At 50.7% G+C, this 21,332-nt stretch overlaps 1 protein-coding gene, 1 long non-coding RNA gene and 1 other non-coding gene across 7 annotated transcripts in view; 2 read left to right on the top strand and 1 right to left on the bottom strand.

Annotated features, from left to right (window-relative positions):
• The window catches only part of GDPD2 (glycerophosphodiester phosphodiesterase domain containing 2), a 36,491-nt gene extending 16,481 nt beyond the window's left edge, over positions 1-20,010 (bottom strand). The window contains exons 1-2 of one of the 5 annotated variants that reach the window (XM_007056132.4): positions 19,917-20,007; positions 1,594-1,807 (exon numbers count right to left, since the gene is read on the bottom strand). The gene's annotated coding sequence lies outside the window, so the exon portion shown is untranslated. Of the gene's footprint in view, positions 1-1,593; positions 1,808-19,501; positions 19,639-19,916 lie in introns of those variants that run through there. The other 4 variants (XM_027818506.3, XM_043522694.1, XM_043522697.1 and 1 more) reach the window with 4 other exon arrangements.
• On the top strand, positions 9,794-14,214 carry LOC122461732. Its single transcript, XR_006283869.1, has 3 exons — positions 9,794-9,814; positions 12,407-12,500; positions 14,163-14,214. It is a non-coding gene; the product is annotated as an uncharacterized LOC122461732 (long non-coding RNA).
• A 623-nt stretch (positions 20,011-20,633) lies between the features above and the next one.
• On the top strand, positions 20,634-20,736 carry LOC114018580. The gene has a single exon (XR_003563872.1). It is a non-coding gene; the product is annotated as a U6 spliceosomal RNA (small nuclear RNA).
• The last annotated feature ends 596 nt before the right edge of the window (positions 20,737-21,332 follow it).

Here is a 21,332-nt window from a genome sequence, read left to right as displayed (position 1 = left end):
GGTCTAAGGGAGGGAGGTCCTCCCCAGCCCATCAGCGCTGGCGGTATTTGCAGGGACCCCTGCCATGCAGCTGGAGGAAGCAGTCAGGGAAATCCCAGCTGCTGGCTTGCTGCGCAGAGCTAACCCACCCCTTCAGGCATTCCCGGATGGCCCCTCACAGCCCCTTCTGCAGGGCTACCTCTGTGTGCAGGAAGGAAACCGCGGCACAGAGGCTTCAAGTGGCTCTCCACTGGTCACAGAGGGACTTAGGGGCAGAGCTGGACCCCCATTCCTCCCCACTCTAACCTCTAGACCCCAGCCAGAGCAGAGACTAGAACCCAGGAGTCCTGACCCCAGGTGAGACAGACCCACGACCTCCAGCACTGCCCCTGCCAGCAGGCTGCTCCATGGTCTTTGCAGCCCACACGAGTACCGAGCGCTGCTTCATGCCAGGACATCCTCCACACCACCAGCGGCTCAGCCCTTCCCCACAGGGCAAAGGGCGCAGCTGGGCTGGAATGGAGCTGGCTGCAGGGACGACAGGCTGCCTGGCTGCAGCGTGCTCACCGGGGGCAAGTGTCTGTGTCCCTGGGGCAGTGCCGAACCCACCGATACCAGGGAGAAGGGACAGCCCTGAGCTGCCACTCACTGCCCCTGCTCTGCGGATGCTCCGAGAGTTGTTAGCCAAGATGGTGCTTCTCTGTCCTCTGCGGCCCAGGCAGCAGCAGGAAAACTCTCAGCCCCTGGCCACTTCCATGGAGACCAGGGATCTCAGCCCTGCCCTCCATGCCCTTCCCAGCCAGCCCGAAGGGCGTGTGCCAGAGCGGGACAGAGCACACTGGAGTCCCTGCCACAGCTCCACGGCTCAGGTGCACGCCGCACACTGGGAGGGTCAGTCACAGCCCCGCCTGAACACCCCAGACCCAGCTGGGATGCATCACCCCTGCTGCGCAGAGGCACCAGGGTAAGTGCCCTAAATCCAAGCCCCAGCGGAGTCCCCCCAAGGCCCAGCAGCCAAGGGGCCTCTCGCACCCATCAGTGGGGACGGGGCTAGCATAGTCCCCGACAGGGCAACATCCTGCTCACAGATGTGCTGGAGCTGGGCTGTCTCCCCACCAGAGCTGGCTGTACTGGGGCATGGTCCACGCTGGCTGGCAGGGGTCTGGGACTGGAGCCACACGTGGATGGAGGGTGTGAAGGTGGCTGAAGCTGCCCAGCGCCTGGCTCCTGCGAGTAGCCCCAGACACGTCACAGGGCTGGGCAGTCACAGCCCCTGGCTGCCACACTCCCTGGAGAGGATGCCAGGGGCTTTGATGGGCTGGGGCTGATGCCAGGCACTGCCCGCAGGTCCCTGAGCTCCCTACCCGGGCTGGCACAGCACAGCTCTGGCGCTCACCCAGTGCCCTACCCACCCTGAGTGAAAGTGGCGCTTGCCCGCCCCACCTCCCCAAATCCAGGTGCTGCTCTCGCTCCCCAGCCCCATCCGCCCCACTCGCTGGGAACCTACCCTCACCCCAGGGGCAGCCCCTTCTTATTGCTCATGCCCCTCCCCTCCCAGCAGGACAGTGCTTCCCCTCCTCTCGCTGGGTGCAGCAAGCTGGCTTAGGGGAATACCTGCTCTGGCCTTCTCGTCTCCCCGCTGGCAGGTGGGACACGCTGGGGCTCAGGCCTGTCCCTCGTCCTCCCCGCTCCGGAGCCCTGGGATCCCTTCCTCCTCTCGCCTGCACCAAGGTGTGCAGCTCTGCCAGCCAGGGCCTCCCACAGGGCTGCTCCCAGCTGACTCACAGGCAGGTATGGGAGCCCAGGCAGAGGCAAGCAGCCAGGCTGCCTGGGGGAGGAGGGGGAGGGGAAGCAGTAGTGCAGCTAGGGCTCAAGATTGAGGGGGCAGCAGAATGCCTTTGTCCTGTCCCCGGGCCTGTCACTCACTCCCAGGGCTGCCGGCCAAGGGGCCCAGGGGGAGCGTGACAAGCCCCAGCACTCTGGAGTTTGCAGGCAGCCCACGCTCCGGCCAGATTAAATGCTAGGGAGGGCTGGGGAAGGCTGTGCGGGGAGGTGGCAGAGGCAGGCTCAGACTCATGGCTCCAGGCTGAGCCCCCTTCAGGAAATAGGGGCACTGGCTACGGCTGCACGAGGCTCTTTATTTGCATCCCCGCTGGCTCAGTTCTGTGGAGGGGCAGGGCCATGGGGGGGACCAGTGCAGAGGCCAAGGCAACCCAGAAATGGCCCCCTCTGTCTGCGCGAACACTGCCATTCCATGGAGTAGCAGCGAGGATTGGCCAAGACTTGGGTTTCTGCACCTCCTGTCTCCACGCTCCCTGTGACTGCCTCCCACCCGGGTGGGATCCGCTGACATGGCTGCGCAGGGAGCCCATGGCCTTGCGCTGGGCCCTGCTACTGCCCTTGGAGACAAGTGCTCAGCTACGGAGCGTGGGCACTCTGGTGCTGCGGCTCTTGAGGCTCACGCTGACAGTTGGTGCTTTTTGAAAAGTAGCAGCACCTGGAGTCACGTGACTGCAAAAGACCCCCACCTTGGGTTTGTAAAAAAAATAAAAAATTGGTTCTAGCACTTGTGAAAAGAGAAGAGATTGAAATTGGGCCCTGCATGCAGCCTAAAGGCTCAGAAAGAGGAGACAAAGAAAGAAGCCAGCCGATTCCCTGCAGCTCTGCCCCCAACCTCCCACTGTGCAGAGTGAATGTGAACGGCTCCCCTCTGGTCTGGGGCTTTCACACCCACTTTGCGCGGATAGGTCCTGTTCTTTGGGAGGAGTTAGTAACGGGTGAACTCCCTTCCCTCCCTCTAACTACAGACTGTTACTGGCCCTGCCAGGCAATGCGGAGAACAACCAACGTCTCCTCAGGCCGCTGAGCGGCAGCTGTTACCATAGACCCCCTGCAGCCGTGAGCAATCCTGGCAGCAGGCCCAGCTGCATTTACCAGACAGGTCAGGAATGGATCTCCTAGGGCAGGTAAGCTGTAGCGCTACCGGCAGTAGCAGCCCAGGGAAGCAGCCTGTCCCCGTTGCCACTCAGTTAGGCCATGTCTACACCACCACTTATGTCACTCGAACATGTGTCGCCCAGGGATGTGAATAAACCACACCCTGAGCACCGTCCATTACACTGACCTAGGCGCCAGTGTGGACATGGCTCTGCTTCTCCCACCAACCTCTACTGCTGTCTCCTGCCGGCTTAGAGTGGCTCCATTAGAGAGCTTGTAACAGCGCACTCCTACAAGCTCCCTAGTGGGGACATGGCCTTTGAGGCTCTAATGTTGTAGAGACCAAGAACAGTCTTCTCTCTAAATTCTCATCCTCCCAAGTGCTTGGCAGCTGCTGCAGCCCCCGAACACCATGGAGATTAGTCACTGGTTCCTGGTCCCTATTTTACTGTGTGGGACGCCAAGGTCAGCTTTGGTCCCAATGTTATTTATTGTCAGCTGCCATTTGGTGTCTTTGGGGCCAGACACCAGAAGGACCCAGAGACCAGAGAACGACAGGCCAGAGCTGGGTTGCATCAGGCAAGAGAACTGGCTGCACAGAGAATAGCTTAATTTTATTTTAGTTTCCTTACAAATTGTGCCCCTGCCCCCGTCATCTTCAGTACATGTGGGCTGAAGGAAAGTGATTCCTGCTCCTGGAGACCGGTTTCTTAAGAAAAGGGCTTGAAAACTGGTCAGACACGTAGCATAAGCCTGTGTATGCATGTGTATTACGTCTCACTTTGGGGCCTACATGTCTTGTCTTCCACATAGGAGCCAGTGCAGTGGCTGACGAGGCCCCCAAGCCAGCTCCCCCCAGGAGTTCTGGTTACTCTGGTCTGACCTGGGATGGAATTGCAGGGTTCATTCTAACTGGGGCTGCCCTCAGGAGTTTGGGGAACAAAGGTACCAACTGCTTGAGCATGGATTCAATCACAACCAAATTACCCCCCACCCACCCCGACTGGCCTACACTTACCATTTAGATTGAGCTAGCTATACTGCTCACGGGTCTGAAAAATTCACACCCGAGTGCCATGGTTAAACCAGCCTAAGCCCTGGTGTAGACATGGCTAGGTCGATAGCAGAATTCTCCCAGACTTCCCGGCCACTGCTTGCGGGGGGTTGGGTTACCTGGGCGAAGGAAAAGCCCCTTCCAGTGCTGCAGGAAACGTCTCCCGCGTGGTGCTACGGCAGCGTAGCCATCGCCTGCGTGCTGGCAGTTTCATTGTCACCGGTTTAGAGACCTTCCATTTTCTTCTGACCCCAAGAGAAGCCTGTTTCCCAGCAGTTCCTTTGGGACCGCAGGATATGGGATCTGCACATGTCCTTCGTGTACAGGGAAGGGGATTTTGCCTTCTCTAGAGGAATGTCCAGGTTTCTTAGGCTAGGTCTGCATTACAGAGCCTGTGCCAGCTTAAACCCCCGGTGGAGAGACAGAGTACACCCTCAGAAGGGGCTCTGCCTGGGTAGGAACACCCAGCCTCCCTGGACTGCATTAGCTACACCAAGAGGAGACCTCTGTCAGCGTAGCGGTACCACTGTGGGGGTGGTTGGTCACACCCCGGCCTGACATAGCTAAGCTGGTACAAGTGTTACATGCAGACCAGCTTGGCCGTGGACTGTTTGCACACAGTCTGTTTCTGTTTGATTCTACTGGATTTGCTGGTCTGAGCCTTTGTTGACATAACCAGGAGTGTAGCTTTGGCTCTTCAACTGGAATAGTGTTCACTAAACTGGTGAGCTCCTATGCAGGTGAGAAAGTGTTCTGGCCTGGCCTGCCTGGAGACACCACTGTCTTCCTGAGGAAACTACAATCCATCGGTGATCTTCCTGAAAACACCATCCTGGCCACTATGGATGTAGAAGCCCTCTACACCAACATTCCACATAAAGATGGACTACAAGCCGTCAAGAACAGTATCCCCGATAATGTCACGGCAAACCTGGTGGCTGAACTTTGTGACTTTGTCCTCACTCACAACTATTTCACACTTGGGGACAATGTACACCTTCAGGTGACAATGTACACTGCTATGGGTACCCACATGGCCCCACAGTATGCCAACCTTTTTATGGCTGACTTAGAATAACACTTCCTCAGCTCTCGTCCCCTAATGCCCCTACCCTACTTGCGCTATATTGATGACATCTTCATCATCTGGACCCATGGAAAAGAAGCCCTTGAGGAATTCCACCATGATTTCAACAATTTCCATCCCACCATCAACCTCAGCCTGGACCAGTCCACACAAGAGATCCACTTCCTGGACACTACGGTGCTAATAAGCGATGGTCACATAAACACCACCCTATAACGGAAACCTACTGACCGTGATGCTTACCTACATGCCTCCAGCTTTCATCCAGACCACACCACATGATCCATTGTCTATAGCCAAGCTCTACCATACAACTGCATTTGCTCCAACCCCTCAGACAGAGACAAACACCTACAAGATCTCTATCAAGCATTCTTACAACTACAATACCCACCTGCTGAAGTGAAGAAACAGATTGACAGAGCCAGAAGAGTACCCAGAAGTTACCTACTACAGGACAAGCCCAACAAAGAAAACAACAGAACGCCACTAGCCATCACCTTCAGCCCCCAACTAAAACCTCTTCAGTGCATCATCAAGGATCTACAACCTATCCTGAAGGATGACCCATCACTCCCACAGATCTTGGGAGACAGGCCAGTCCTTGCTTACAGACAGCCCCCCAACCTGAAGCAAATACTCACCAGCAACCACACACCACACAACAGAACCACTAACCCAGGAACCTATCCTTGCAACAAAGCCCGTTGCCAACTGTGTCCACATATCTATTCAGGGGACACCATCATAGGGCCTAATCACATCAGCCACACTATCAGAGGCTCGTTTACCTGCACGTCTACCAGTGTGATCTATGCCATCATGTGCCAGCAATACCCCTCTGCCATGTACATTGGCCAAACTGGACAGTTTCTACGTAAAAGAATAAATGGACACAAATCAGACATCAAGAATTATAACATTCAAAAACCAGTCGGAGAACACTTCAATCTCTTTGGTCACTCGATTACAGACCTAAAAGTGGCAATTCTTCAACAACAAAAACTTCAAAAACAGACTCCAATGAGAGACTGCTGAATTGGAATTAATTTGCAAACTGGATACAATTAACTAAGGCTTGAATAAAGACTGGGAGTGGATGTGTCATTACACAAACTATTCCTCCCCCCCCCGCTGTTCCTCAGATGTTCTTGTCAACTGCTGGAAATGGCCCACCTTGATTATCTCTATAAAAGGTTTGTTTGTTTGTTTTTTAAACTCTCCTGCTGGTAATAGCTCACCTTACCTGATCACTCTCCTTACAGTGTGTATGGTAACACCTGTTGTTTCATGTTCTCTGTGTATATCAATCTCCTCACTGTATTTTCCACTGCATGCATCCGATGAAGTGAGCTGTAGCTCACGAAAGCTTACGCTGAAACAAATTTGTTCATCTCTAAGGTGACACAAGTACTCCTATTCTTTTTACAGGAGTACTGCGTTCCTCCACAGCAGTCAGCAGATTACAGCCAGTGCTTTATACAAGCCAATACCCTCTGCTGTTAACTTGGTTCTATTGCAGTGAGTCATTCCTGCCATGCTGCCAAGCGAAGGGCTCAAAAATTAAGAGTCAGACCCTGAAAAAAAATGATGTGATAAAAATAAATAGTCTGGTCGTTTTGGTTTCATTCTTGCTTGAACCTTGAGGGCAAAGGCTCCAGTCCAACTTCTGCCCTCCCTGCATTGCAACGTAAGAACTGAGGGCCAGTCAATGAAGTTAAAAAGGGGCAAATTCAAAATTGGTAACAAGAAATATTTTTTCAAACAACCTCTAATTAGTCAGTGGAACTCACTGCCACAGGAAGTAGTTGAGGCCAAGAATTTAACAAGATTAAAAAAAGCAACTGGTCATTTATATGTATCTAATGACTGTCCAGAGTTATAATGAATGACAACTACACTTTAGTAGGGATACTAAACCTCCTGCTTTAGGGCCTAAACCAATCTAACTGTTAGACCAGGATGAAACCTAGTGCGAAGGGCAGATTAACCCATAACTGCTACTATGCGGTTTCTTGCATCTTCCTCTGAAGCATTTGGTGCTGGTCACTGTTCAGAGACAGGACACTGGACTAGATGGGACCTGGGTCTGATCCAGTGTGTCTGTGTCAGGGTTCCATGTTTTACCATCTCTGGTTCAGGAATTCAACCTGGAATTGACTGATTAGAAGGGCAGCCTCCCTGCTGGGCCGGGAGTCCCCCCTAGCACTGGTTTCCCAACAGTTCTTTCACCCTGGCACTCTCTATCCCCCTCCTTCTTCGCTATCCTGTCCCTGCCCCTCACATCATCATGCTCCCCAACAGCTCCCTGCCCTACCATATTCCCCCTCAGTTTCCTACCCCTCCCGTTCTCTCCCTGCCCCACAGCCACTTGTCACTGCTCACATTTGTTAAGGCTGAGGGTCCACCAGTCTGCAGATTAGGGCATGAATTCATTTGCATAATGAGATGATTAGACATGGCTTCATTTGCCTAATGACAGGAAGTCACCATTTACACACTGGGTTTTCACGCTGCGTATCCAGCAGCCCCCAGGCTCTCTCCCTCCATTGCCAATCCCACTGCCCCGTCTGCCCGGGCGCAGGCTCAGCCCCATGCCCCAGTGCACCTGGGGACCAGGGCTCGCGGAGCTGGGTCCCTAGCGCCCACGGGAGCAGCATCACCGGATCAGACTCAGTCCGTCCGCACCTGCTGAGCGGCAGTGACGCGCTCCAGCCACGAGAGGGCGCACTCCCACCCCCTCCAGCTCTATGGCTCTTTCCTGCAATAGGGCCTGCACTGCGGTTACTCTGCCCACGCGCCTTTTGCTCTATGGTTCATTGCATGAGGGCCCCTCTTAGGGCTGCCAAAGCAACTGCCTGGCCATAAAACCCGGGCGGCTCAGGCAGCTGGGGAAAGGCCTGGGGTTCAGTCACCCCGGGGAAGGCTGTTCTAGGGGCCCAGGCGCCTCCTCACGGCCCCCTTCTCCTTCCCGGGAGCGCAGGCGGCCGCCATCTTCCCCGAGGCCAGCCTGGCCTCAGCCCCCTGGGAGGCCATTTTCACTAGGGGCAGCCTCACGCAGAGCCGCCTGGGGCTGGCCGCCATCTTGACTGAGGGCAGCCTATAGCCTCGGTCCCCTGGTCCTCAGGGGGAGGCAGCGGCCATCTCGAATAAGGGCAAAGTGGGGGCGGCGGCGGCACTGGGAGCTGGTGAGACGCAAAACCTCGCCGAGCCACGATCGCGACAATCACGATGCGCAACGGCCGGCGGCCTTCACACGCGACACCCTGGGCGCCGGGCTTCCCGCCGGCGCGCGAGCGGAGCCGCCAGGCCCGAGCTGCCTGCCCCGGCCCCGCCCCCGGCCAGGGCCCCGCCCGCTCCTGCCCCGCCCCTGCCGAGGGCCCCGCCCGCTCCTGCCGCGCGGGAAGCGGCTCCGGGGCGGGGCGGCGGCCGGGCCCCGCCCGGGACAGGTCGCGGTCCCCGCCGTGCTGGGGGCCGGGCCGGGCCGGGCCGAGCAGGCCCCCCCGGAGCGGGGCCGGGGCCGGGCGCAGAGCTGCGGGCGGCGGCAGGAGCGGGCTGGGGCCTCCCCGGCGGCGGGGGAACCGGGGGAGCCCCGAGCGGGGCCTTGGGGGGCGCCCGGTCTGTGCCCCTCCCCCGGCTCGTGGGGGGCGGAGCCGGCCTGGCCGACCGGGCCTGAGCAGCCCGCAGGGCGGCCGGGGCTCCAGCCGGCAGCGTCAAACTGCAGCCCCCAAGGCGTGGCTGCTCCCTGGGGCCCCGCTCAGAGCCCTGGCCTCCGGCTGCGCCGCCTCCAGCCCCCGGGCCTCTGCGCTCCAGCCCCGGGTGAAGCTTTCGCCCTCCCGCCACGCACCCCGTGGAGCGCCAGCGCCCGGCTATGAGCCTGGGACTAGGGTTGTCGGCCAGGTCCAGCCACCCCTACAGGCAGCGCCAGCAGGCTTTTAAACGGCCGAAAGCACACGCCACAGTCATTCTGCACCAGCTCAGCCTGCTGTTGAACCGCTCCTTGGTGCGGTCAAGGTGCCTGGCTTCATAAGCCGTGGCATGGACGGGTAGGCGGAGTCTCCGAGGCTCACAGCGGGCATTTCGACTTCCCCTACGGTGATCTTCTGGTCTGGGCAGAAAGTCCCTGCTTGCAGCTTCCTGAACAGGCCAGTGTTCTGAAGGATGCGTGCGTCATGCACCTTTCCAGACCAGCCTGCATTAATGTCTGGGAAATGCCCATGGTGATCCAAAAGCTCCTGGAGAACCATAGAGAAATACTCCTTCCAATTAATGTACTCAGTGCCTAGGTGGGCTGGTGCCAGAATTGGACTCTGAATGCCATCTATCACCCCTCCGTACTTAGGGAAGCCCATTTGTGCAAAGTATTTCAGAGCAGGATGCAACTAATAGCCCTGCACGCTTCCGTCAGCACGAGTCCAATGGTAGACTTGCGCACTCCGAACTGATTAGCAACCAAGCAGTAGCAGTCTGGAGTAGCCAGCTTCCATAGTGCAGTCACCACACGCTTCTCCAACGGCAGGGCAGCTCTCATTCTTACGTCCTTTCACTGCATGGCTGGGGTGAGCTCATCACACAGTGCCATGAATGTGGCTTTCCTCATCCGAAAGTTCTGCAGCCACTGCTCCTCATCCCAGACGTGCATCATGATGTGATCCCACCACTCAGTGCTTGTTTCCTGAGCCCAAAAGCAGCGTTCCACTGTGGTCAGCACCTCTGTGAATGCCACAAGCACGCTCGTGTTGTAGCTACTATGTGTGGTTAGATCAATGTTGCACTCCTCCTGCCTCTGTAGTTTAAGGAATAACTGCACTGCCACTCGGGACACGTTGGTCAGAGCGAACAGCATACTGGTCAACAGTTCGGGATCCGTTCCTGCAGCCCGAAGAGACAGGGTGCACCGTACACAAACCGTTGAAAGATGGTGCTAAATGCGGACAGAAGCACAGGGATTGCTGGGATGTGAAGCAATGCATCACAGGTCAATGGGACAGGACCCAGGATGCCCCGTGACCTCCTCTGGCTTCCCACAAGTTAGCGGCAGAAGAGAAAGAGATGCTCTGTGGGATAGCTGCCCAGAGTGCACTGCTCCAAATACCACTGCAAGTGCAAACGCTATTGCACAGGCAGCTGACAGTGTGAACACACAACAGCGGTTTTCCTTCAGCGCTCTCTGAGCGGCACTGTAACTGTGCTGTAACTCTGCCAGTAGAGATGTGCCCTCAGTTGCAGTTCACACATACTCATTAGAGACTTTAAAGTTTGCCAGTTAAATGCCTAAAGATTTTGCCTGCACTGGGCATACTCCAGACTGGGGCTTAGTAGGACTTTCCCTGTAATTGCTGCTCTGAGCTGCTGCAGGTTGTGCTGGGGTCTGGAGGCCTGAACAGAGAGCAGAGAGAGCTTCTCTCCTAAGCACTAAATGCCCCCCTGCTGGGCCCAGGTGGCATGGAGGAGGCAGCTGCTTGATTCAAATTGCAGGGGGAATAGGAAATAGATTAGGACAAATAGCTGGTGGGGGGAAGACACTGGACTGGTGGCTGGTGGAAAGGTAGGGACGGAAAGACTGGGAGTTGGGATGGGGGTGGGACTGGGTGGACAAATCTTGGAAGGGGAAGTGTGGGGCGACTGGGTGGAAGACTGACTGGCAGGGAAGGAAACTGGGACTGAGACCCAGTTGGACAGGAGGAAGATCTGATGAGAAGCCTGGGGGAACTGGGACTGGCTGTGCAGAGATTGGGACAAGGAGCTGGGGGCAGCAGTGCAAACTGAGCAGGGAGACTGGGATGAGAAACCTGTTGAGTGAAGACTGGGATTGTCTAGGTGAGGAGATGGGTTAGATGAGCCAGGGTGGAGAAGAGATAGGACAGGGACATGTTAGAGAGAGCAGGGCAGAGAGGTCACACTTTTGGGTGGAGGGAATGGGCAGAAGAGTTTTGCCCCCTAGAGCACAGTCCCCTGAAGAGCTGGGAATGGAGGCCAAGGTTTGAGTCTCACCATTCCTCTGCTGAGAGAAAACATCTGTGAACCCCATTCACAAAATGTTTCATCTCCCTTTAGTGCTGGTCCACTGAGGAGGAGAGCCTACTACTGCTGTCAGTTACTCCATTAGTTCAAGTAGATCTAAAGATTGCAACCCTTACTAATGAGCCATATCAGCGTCCATATGATTGAATAAACAGAGTTCATTCAGTTTGTTTTTTTGAAAGCCTAGGATATTACACATAAGAATGGCCATACTGGGTCAGACCAAAGATCCATCTAGCCCACTATCCTGTCTTTTGACAGTGGCCAATGCCAGGTGCCCCAGAGGGAATGAACAGAACAGGTAATCAAGTGATCCATCCCATGTTGCCCATTCCCAGCTTCTGGCAAACAGAGGTGAGGGACACCATCCCTGTCCACCCTGGCTAATAGCCATTGATGGACCTATCCTCCATGAACTTATCTAATTCTTTTTTGAACCCTGTTCTAGTCTTGGCCTTCACAACATCCTCTGGCAGGGAGTTCCACAGGTTGACTGTGCATTAGGTGAAAGAAATACTTCCTTTTGTTTGTTTTAAACGTGCTGCCTATTAATTTTATTTGGTGACCCCTAGTTCTTGTGAGAAGATGTAAACAACACTTCCTTATTTACTTTCTCCACACCAGTCATGATTTTATAGACTTCTATCATATTCCCCTTTAGTCATCGCTTTCCACACATTACTAAGGCTGCAAAGTCAAACACAAAATTTAGGAAATACCATAATGAAGGCTCCCTGTGCACTTGCATTATGATTCAGTCTAACTACATGATCCCATGATTTGTGTCACAGCAGTGCTTAGAGGCCCTAGCCCCCATTATGTAGGGTACTGTACAGTTATATACCAAAGAGATTGACTATAAGCTCTCTGAGGTGGGGCAAACTACAAGTTTAAGGATTTTATAGTTATTTGTGGATCTGACCTTCAGGGCTTCTTGTTCCCTATGTTGGTCATGAATTCAGGTCTGGAACGGGGCTCTGTAGAGGGTTTTAAATTCAGAGTACATAAAGAGCGATATTTTGGCATCGGCTGCGTGAGGGGGGGGGGGGGGGGGGGGGGGGGGGAGGAGACACACGGACGGGACGGGATGCTTACAGGAGGCCAGAGTTTGGCCTGTAGTTTTAATTGGTTGTACTTATTTTTATGCTCCCCAACTCAAGAGTTGGAGGTATTTTGCATGCAGTTCAGCGGTTGTTGACTGGAAAGGATGTATGATGGCCTACCAGAATATCTGTGCAACCAGTGTTCATGTGTAATGGTCTTTAAGCGGTTACAACACTTCCTTTTGAAGTATGTTCTTTAACTATCTGTTCTTTTCTTAAAAGGAGATTCTTAGTCTTGAGACTCACAGCTGGACACCACTGAAATCCAGCCCTACTCAGGAAGCCCCACACTGTGTGCATTTTGCTGGCTTTCAGGGTAATTATTCAAATCCATCTCTGATGTAAGAAGGTCAATGACAGTATAGCACAAATGCTATTTAGTTTGCTTTTGCCCTTATTTTAAGCACTTGCCTAGCTGATCCTCAGGCACTAGGAGTCAATAACAACGTGTTGCTGCTTTTGGAATGGCATGCAGCAGAGAGCATCTGTAGGGTTCTGTCCTTATATAGTTGTATGTTAATTCCATTTAAACTATTTGTTTCAGCATGAATATCACCTAACGAATTTCAGGTCCCTCCATTCTGTACATGGGACTGATTTGTACATGTTAGACACATTCTGCTCTTATTTGCCAGTGAAATCCAGGGGGATTGCTAGCAATGAAAGAGATGCAAGGTTTGACACAGTGTCTTTGCTTGTTCCTGTGGCTGTTTGTTCTGAAACTGGAGTTCTGTCTATACACAATATGTTACTTTAATGGGAGTAGAGAAAAGACACACTGGGATTTGTTCTGCGTGGGTATGGAGGTTTATATTGGTATATCACAATGCTGGCTAGAGTTGCTTAAATCCCATGGCCAGGAACAAGGAGTTATATTCAGCCTTGCTGGAGTGAGCCCCAGATTTATATTATGCACTGAGAAATCAAGTCCTACTTCATCAACTTGGCTAGATCTTAAGCCAGTCAATTTACAACATACATTTAACACATTTTTATGGTAACAGTAACAGCCTGCTATTTCATTCTGCCTCTTGTTTCTATTATATATAGCTGTTTATAGGATTGGGCATTTTTCTTGGAGTATTATCCATTAATGTAAGCTTTCATGTGCCACACATTACTGAATTAGTTTAAGATGTGATTTGAAGCTGGGAAAGATCAATATCTAGTTTTAAACACTCTGTACTGAAACTTTTAAATGACTGAGGCAAACTATGTTTTTTATAGTGGGGTTTTTCCATTATCAAATGGAAACTATTTTGATTAATTTTATTGTAATAGTTCAGTCCTAAAGCAAGAGAGACTTATTTAGAGAAAGGATTAGTGTTTATGACAGTCATCCTCATATTACTGCAGATACAAACATCTTGTATATCCTGATATCTGCATTTTTACACCTAGACACAGCAACATGTTAAGTTTTGATTGAGAGGTTTTAAAATAGTTTCAGCTATTGTCATGAAGTCAGGACTCATGCTATTTAATGATAATGATCTTACATGTATATATGACCTTTCATACACAGATACCTTAAACGGATTTATAAGCACTGAAGTCAGTGGGAGATTTTCCCGAAGAGAGTGCTGGGAGGGGTTGTGTGCTTTATTTGGCAGATTTAGAATAGGTGATGTAGGTACAGCTGCCTACAGTTAAGTGTGCCTGATGTTTCCATTATTATAAGACCCTGTTTTCAGTTGCTTATAAAATTTGCCAAACTATTTGGGATGAAGTTTTTCATGCCTGGTATCGGCCTGTGGGTGAATGTTTTGGGAAGCATCAGCTAAAATGTTTCAGGTTTTTCCAAGACCAGTATTAAGGGAAGTATGTTTTTCCATCCATTAACATTCAGACAGTTATTTCATTGAGATGCCTTGGTGCCTCCATTCTTTGGAGCAGAGACTTTGCAGGGGTTAACATAAGAATGGCCATACTGGGTCAGACCAGAGTTCATCTAACTCAGTATCCTGTTTTCCAACAGTGACCAGTGCCAGATGCTTCAAAGGGAATGATCAGAAGAGCATCCAATGAAGTGAGCTGTAGCTCACGAAAGCTTATGCTCAAATAAATGTTAGTCTCTAAGGTACCACAAGTACTCCTTTTCTTTTTGCGGATACAGACTAATACAGCTGCTACTCTGAAACAGAACAGATCTGTTATCACATGATCCATCCCCAGCTTCTGGCAGTCAGAGGCTTAGGGACACCCAGAGCATGTGTTTGCAACCCTGACCATCTTGGCTAATAGCCATTGATGGACCTGTCCTCCATGACTTTTCTAATTTGTTTTTGAACCCAGTTATACTTTTGACTTTCACAACATCCCTTTGCAACAAAGTTCTACAGGTTGACTTTTCACTATGTGAAGAAGTACTTTCTTATGTTTGTTTTAAGCCTGCTGTCTCTTAATTTCATTAGGTGATGCCTTAGTTATTTATCCCTTCACATAACATGAGAACACTTCCTCATTCACTTTCTCCACACCAGTCATGATTTTATAGACCTCTATTATATCCTCCCTTAGTTGTTTCTTTTCTAAGATGACCAGCTGCAGTCTTTTTAATCTCTCCTATATAGGGATGCTGTTCCATGGCTCTAATAATATCCCCCCCGCCCCCCGAATCTTTTCCAATTCAAATCTGTCTTTTTGAGATGTGATAACTGGAATTGCAAACAGTATTCAAGGTGTGGGTGTACCATAGATTTTATCTAGTGGCATTATGATATTTACTGTCTTATTAGCTATCCCTTTCCTTAGGGTTCCTAACATTGTTAGCTTTTTTGACTACTGCTGCACATTGTGGATAGTTCTCTGAAAACATCTGTTCAATGACTCCAAGAGCTCTTTCTTGAATGGTAACAGATAATTTAGACCAGGGGTGGGCAAACTATGGCCCATGGGACCGTCCTGCCCAGCCCCTGAGCTCCCGGTTGGGGAGGCTCGCCCCCAGCCCCTCCCCTGCAGCTATGCAGGCAGCGCGGCTTGTGCCCGCCCACCTCCCAGGATTTCAAATAAGCCTGTCCTGCTGCTCTGAGCGGCCTGGTAAGGGGGTGGGGGGAGGGGGTTTGGATAAGGGGCAGGAAGTCCCAGGGAGTAGTCAGGGGACAGGGAGTGCTTGGATGGGGCAGAGGTTCGGCGTGGGGGCGGTCAGGAGACAGGCTGGGGGTTGTATAGGGGGTGAGGTCCTGGGGGGCAGTTAGGGGACAGGGAGCGGGGGGAGGGGGAGGTTGGATAGGCATGGAAGTCTCAGGGGGCGGGGGTGTGGATAGGGGTTGGGACAGTCAGGGGACAGGGAGCAGGGTGGTTGGATAGGGTGTGGGGTCCTGGTGGGATAGTTAGGGGTGGTCAGGGGACAAGGAGCGGGGGGGGGTGGATGGGTCGGGGGTTCTGAGGGGGACGGTCAGGGGGCGGATAGGGGGTAGGGGCCAGGCTGTGTGGGGAGGCACAGCCTTCCCTACCCTGCCCTCCATACTGTTTTGCAACCCCGATGTGGCCTTTGAGCCAAAAGGTTTGCCCACCCCTGATTTAGACTCCCTATCATTTTATATGTATAGTTGGGAATTGTTTTCTGATGTGCATCATCACTTCGCTGTTTTCAACATTGAATTTCATCTGCCATTTTGTTGTCCAGTCACCCAGTTCATAGAATCATAGAATCATAGAATATCAGGGTTGGAAGGGACCCCAGAAGGTCATCTAGTCCAACCCCCTGCTCAAAGCAGGACCAAGTCCCAGTTAAATCATCCCAGCCAGGGCTTTGTCAAGCCTGACCTTAAAAACCTCTAAGGAAGGAGATTCTACCACCTCCCTAGGTAACGCATTCCAGTGTTTCACCACCCTCTTAGTGAAAAAGTTTTTCCTAATATCCAATCTAAACCTCCCCCATTGCAACTTGAGACCATTACTCCTCGTTCTGTCATCTGCTACCATTGAGAACAGTCTAGAGCCTAGAGTTCTGTAAGATCCATTTGTAACTCTTCACAGTCTGCTTTGGACTTAACTATTTTGAGTAGTTTGTATCATCTGCAAACTTTGGCATCTCTCTGTTTACTCCTTTTTCCAGATCATTGATGAATATGTTGAACAGCACAGGTCCCAGTACAGACCCCTGGGGGACTCCACTATTTACCCCTCCATTCCAAAAATGGACCATTTATCCCTACCTTTGTTTCCTGTCTTTTAACCAGTTACTGATCCATGAGAGGACCTTCCCCCTTATCCCATGACAGCGTAAGAGCCTTTGGTGAAGGATGAGGTCTCTCTGATGTCAGGGATGTGACTTGTCATCCCTGTGACAATACACCCAAATTTGGCCAAGTTAGAACCCTGAAAGATCGCCGTTCACAAATGCCCAGTAGAGACTTGCTCAGAGCCTGGCAGCTAAATTCTCTGAAGATTCTGTCCGTCATAAGCAGTCTCTGTGCCCTCACATCTCTTATGTGCCATCCCCACAGTGCATGGTCCTTCCCTGAAGTGCAGGGGCTGAGCAGGCTCTTTTTCCTGCAATTGCTCCTCTTGGTTGCTGGGGGCCACCGTGGTGCCAGGCACCAGAACTGAGAGCAGGGAGACTGAGAGTACAGGAGAGATGGATGCCCACCTGCTGGGCCCAGGCAATGACAAGGGGAAGGAGGGAATGGAGTGACTTGACTCAAATGCAGAGGGGAGAGGAACAGGAGTCAGGAGGACAGAAGATGGAGGGAGGAAGAAGTGGGCGGGGAAGGGCAGGAGCAGAACAGCAGAGGGCAGGAGTTAGGGGACACAGGGTCTGTAGCTTCCCTACAGAACCTGGAACTGAACCCAGGAGTCCCCAGTCTCCTCATTCCTCTGCTGTCAGCAAACAGCTGTGAAATCCACTGGCAAAGCATGTATCTCATTCCCCTGTACTGGCAGGTCCATGTAGATGATAACAGCCTTCTATTGCTACCAGTTACACAGTTAGTTCTGATGGCAAAGATCTGAAACTTGATGATTACCTGCACCTTGATGATGATCTGCATGGGGAAGGTCAATATAGTTCTGTATGGCAATTTGTTTTGTTTTTTTAAAATTTAAGGAGTTAATATATTAAACGAACATTAAGATCACACAGCCAACCACTCAAAAGTTAGGAAATGCCAGAATTAAGGATACACATGCAACTCTCATTGAGCCCCCTTGTGCTTATGCATTATGTTACAGTCCTGAATTACACGATCACGTGCTATTTTCCTCAGGAACCTGCCTCATTCAGTACACAGGCTGGACCTGCCCTGGGGATGAATCAGGGCTGTGTAGTGAAGAAGGCTGTTGTCTGTAGGACCCTGCCTCATTTGTTGCAGAGGTTGGAAGGTGTGTAAGTGAATGAGGTTGAGGACAACAGGAAGAGAAAAGATAGTTCTCATGGTTAAGGCAATTGAATGCTGCCCTAGAAAACTGGATTCTATTCCTGCCTCTGCCACAGAGTTTCTATGTGATGCTGAGCAAGTCTCTTAAATCAAACTGCACGAGTGATCACTAATTGTGTGCCCCATTATTTGGGTGTCCCGCATGAGATACCTGGGGTCTGATTGTCAGTATAGTTGTGAGTGCTCAGCAATAACTGAGGTCAATGGAATTCAAGCTTTGAACATTTAAAATATTACATACTCAAAAATAAAAACTCAGGCCCTTTGGCTTTTGAAGGAGACACCCAAAATTAGTTAGCATTTTTTAAACAGTGTCTTTAATCCATGCCTCAGTTCCCTGCATGTAAATGGGGATAACAACTCATCTCACAGGGTGTTGTGAAGATAAATTCAGTGTTTGTGATGAATTAAGAAACTATGATATAAGCACCATCAAAAGCACACAAGGAATTACTAAATAGTTATCCATGCTGTATGCTAAATGAGGCAGCAGTCCTGTGGAAGACATATAATGTGATCATGTAATTAAAGACTATCATAATGCACATGTATGAGGGAGCCACCATTTTATTCTTAAGAGTATTTGCAGTGTGCAAAACAGCCCTGCAGTGAAGCCTTCTGCTTGACTCTGGAAAGGAGCAGCTCCAAGCTCAAGTCTTTCCTGCAGGAAGCACATGCCCAAGTTCACTGGTGAGTTCTAAAAGATCACAAGGATTGTTTTCCTTTAGATGATGATTTGTTGTGTGAAGAGTTTATGACTACTTTTGAACTGAGAAAAGTGTTTATTGTTCACCATTTCCTAATTGACTTATAATTAGCAATTAAGTGTTCAATATAAAGAGATTTGAAACAAGCATATTAAAAGCAGATTTCATATGGCAAGAGAGATGCTGGTAAGATACATTATGGAACTATAATTCACTTTGATTTAGAAGAGTGCATAGTTCTCTTTGGGCTTCCCTACATGGGAAAACTGACTGGCATAGCAATAGCAGAATAATTATTATTAGGGTTATTTCACTCTAGCTGTGAGAGTCAATTTCCTCATGTAGACAAGCCCTAAGTAAGGCTAATTAGCCCAGCAAGAGGTAATTTGTTGAAAGAGGCATGTTGAGGTTCTACCAAGCTTAATCGGCTCTGAATTTGAACACATTCAGAGTAGTGATAGATTGGCCCATAAGATACCACTGCCTGGTAATGAAGTTTTCCAGGAACAGTGCAGCCTTTTTCTTTTCAATCTGCCCCTTCCCTATGTACCTTTCTGCTAAAAAGACTTTGGCATTCAGACTTCTTTATTGGTTGCCAACTGTTGAAATATACCATTATTTTAGCACTGAAAACAAACCTGTGTAATAGGATGTTTGCAGGCCTGTAATTTGTGCTCAGAGTTATAGTTACCACAGAATTACACTTTTTCCTGTGGCTGGTAGGAGGCTGGCTGCGAGGTCAGCACATTAACGAATATTGTGAAATGAAAAGCCATTTGCTGCGTGAACCAGCTTCTCTTTATTACTAGTTTCTATTTCAGAATTCTGCCATGCACTGGCTTTAGCTCACTGCCTACCCTGGTAAACCATGATCTCAGTTATAGCATCAATGAAGAACTAACAGACTCACAGAAATAGCAGTGCCCTGGCCATAGCATGCAGCACAGGGCCTAGAGATCACAAGGCACAGAGACAGCCATTGACCTTGAGCGCCCCCATTAGCATCGTGGTGCCCGAGTGCCAATTTCAGCACCCAAACACAGAACTAGGTGCCTTAACGGAGATGCTTGGGTATCAGTACAGACTGTTGCACCAACACTTCTTGTTCTGGGAGTGCCATTCTCCATCACAGGCAGCCGCGCCATGCTAACAATGGTTTTTCCTCTGCTCTGTAGCTCTGGGAGAGAAGACCAGAGCCCTCAAAAAGTAGCCACCCCCGTTACCCGTACCTTGTTATCTTCAGGGAACCAGCAGCACGCCCAGACCAGCTCTGTGCCCTTACACTCTGCTAGGGCAAGGTAGATCCTCCCCAAGGCCTGTAGGATGTTCTAGTCAGCCATACTACCATTGTTTAAGTATAAGGGACCATTAGATAGGGCCACTACCCTTCCTCCTAATCCCTGCAGACTGTTTGGGGAGGAGCTTTGCCAGCATAGTCTGACACACCCGTTTATTTTGAAGTAAACTTTTAGTTCCTTTCAGGGTGATCCTATCATTTGACTTTCCTAATTACTTACTAGCTACATTTTAACAGCTCTTTACAGGTATAACTACTGAGCCCCAGCACTTCTATGAGACAGGAAAGCAGGATAACTAACCAGTTTCTACAGCAAAGCAAAGGGGAAAATCATAGTAGGTACTTACCAGCTGAAAGAGCCAGGAAATACTACTAGTTGCAAAATCTATCCTGCAAGCCTGCAGCTGTTGGCTTGTGCCAATTTAAGGGGCCAGCCCCCACAAAGGCATGCTGGGGAAAATTTATATAAAAGGGGACTCCACCAGCATGGTGAGGATGATGTTAGGAAAGGAATAGCTTTACTAGAGCACTTGCATGTAGGTTAGTACAGTAAATAAGTAATAGTATTTTTATCCCCATTTTTCAGCAGGGAAGAGCTGATCGTCAAAGAGAACAGCATGGTCATAGTGGAGTTAGGAGTTCTTAGAGAATACCTAGTTCTTAGAGAATGTTTTTCCTTAGTAGATCTCAAAGTGCTAAAACTTGTGAAGTCTGGAGTCACAGGCCTGCACTTAAATCACTGGACTTGAAACTTCCCCTTCCCTACATACACCCTCTTCTTCCATCTCCGTTGTCTCCTTTCTCTCCTAATTGTTCTGTGCAAGAAGTGCAGGTTTCTCGTATCCATGTAAGACTTTATCAGTAATCAAATAGGCCCTTTAGGTAAGGGAGTTCAGGTGGTTAGTGTAACTAAAAAGGCTTAGGAAGTGCTAAACAATCATATCTCTGCCTGTGCTCTCTAGTCCCAGTCTGCTAGTATAAACGTGCCTGCTATAAGTCTCCAGGGTGCCTGTCTTGTGATAAAGTCTATGCACCTCTTCCTGAGTTCTGCACTATCACAGAACTTGCTTCAGCAGCACATATACTAAAATTGGAACGATACAGAGAAGATTAGCATGGCCCCTGCGCAAGGATGACACACAAATTCGTGAAGCGTTCCATATTTAGGGGGGAGGGATAGCTCAGTGGTTTGAGCATGGGCCTGTTAAACCCGGGGTTGTGAGCTCAATCCTTGAGGGGGCCATATAGGGATCTGGGGCAAAAATTGGGGATTGGTCCTGCTTTGAGCAGGGGGTTGGACTAGATGAGGTCCCTTCCAACACTGATATTCTATGACAGGTGCAGGGAGTTCTTTGGGAACTGGTAGCCAGCTGCATTTCTAGTTTTCCCTTTACATGTTGCTAATCCTGCTGTGTAATCAGCAACTCTGGAGTTTGGGGCCTGTTTCTTCTGGCTCTCGGTGCTTATTTGGGGACACTTAACGGCTAATCTTGGGAGCAAAGTGTCTGTCTGTCCTCAGACTGCAAGGAGAGCAGAGGGTCCTGTGGTAAGGTGGGTCCCTCCAGGTCTGAGCTGGTAGAAGAGGAAGGGCTCTGAGTCTTGCAGAAGGGGAAGCACAGATGTGAATTCATGGTGGAGGGGGGGGTTTAAAGGGGAGCTGATAGTGTCTGTGAAAGGGTTTGGGGGGCATTAGTAGGGAGTTGATGCTGTGTATGTGGTGGGGGTGTTGGAGGGGAGCTGATGGGATGTTGGAGGTTTGAGGG

Source organism: Chelonia mydas, chromosome 9 (genome assembly GCF_015237465.2).
Source record: "Chelonia mydas isolate rCheMyd1 chromosome 9, rCheMyd1.pri.v2, whole genome shotgun sequence".
Taxonomy (NCBI): Eukaryota; Metazoa; Chordata; order Testudines; family Cheloniidae; genus Chelonia; species Chelonia mydas.
This window is presented reverse-complemented; position numbering and strand designations above follow the sequence as displayed.